We start from the raw sequence: 763 nt of genomic DNA on the forward strand, positions 1-763 counted from the left end.
CTAATTTTGAGGGAAATAGAGGAAACAATATTCTAAACAGCCTCAAAGGTGACATTGTTGGCAAAGCTGGTATTTGAAATGAGATTCTCCCTCGTGGCCGAGGCGCGCATTGGCCAAAGAGGTTTGACAATGTGTGACTAATTTTCTACCCTCAGGAAATCTGACTTTGACAAACTTGGCCCGAATTTTCTTCACGGGTCACAAGATTAACACTGTGCTAGATTGTTTTTATATAGCTTAACTTTAAAATAGGATAGAAAAGTTTCTTTAAAGGTAAGACATTGTGTCAAAATTTGTCTTACCAAAATTATGAAGCCATTTTTTTGTCTTGATGATGGTCCCTTTTATGTTTTCTACTCTGTATAGTAAAGGAGGTGTTTAGTTGAATGAATCCTTTATTATGTACATGAGCTTTAATCATTGTAACTACTTCTGACTTACACTTGTATAAGTTGAAAATTGTAAGAAATAGTTCAACATTGTCAAGTTTCATTAGCAGTAAATACTGTCCAATATTGTCTAACATATCACTTGACATAAAATTGCCTAATAATTTTATTTATTAGGAAATAAAAGATTTCCTTGCTGAAATTATGAATACCATAATACACATTGTGCCCATGCCGTGCCTGCCGTGTGGCCTCGCTGCAGTAGGTCCCCCTATGCTGTGAAAAAATCCTGGTGAGAACCCTGCATAGGCTATAAAACAGCAATGTTTTAGCATGTATACTAGCATGGGCTTTGTTTTTTTTTTTTTTTTTTT

The 763-nt window shown here is 35.0% G+C and overlaps 1 protein-coding gene across 1 annotated transcript in view; it reads left to right on the forward strand.

Annotated features, from left to right (window-relative positions):
- Nucleotides 1-763, forward strand: part of LOC109461725 (cytochrome P450 2U1-like) — a 5856-nt gene that overhangs the window by 1638 nt on the left and 3455 nt on the right. The gene's annotated exons all lie outside the window — the stretch shown is intronic.

The sequence above is a fragment of the Branchiostoma belcheri genome, unplaced genomic scaffold, assembly GCF_001625305.1.
Source record: "Branchiostoma belcheri isolate BF01 breed outbred unplaced genomic scaffold, Haploidv18h27 scaffold95, whole genome shotgun sequence".
Classification (NCBI taxonomy): Eukaryota; Metazoa; Chordata; class Leptocardii; order Amphioxiformes; family Branchiostomatidae; genus Branchiostoma; species Branchiostoma belcheri.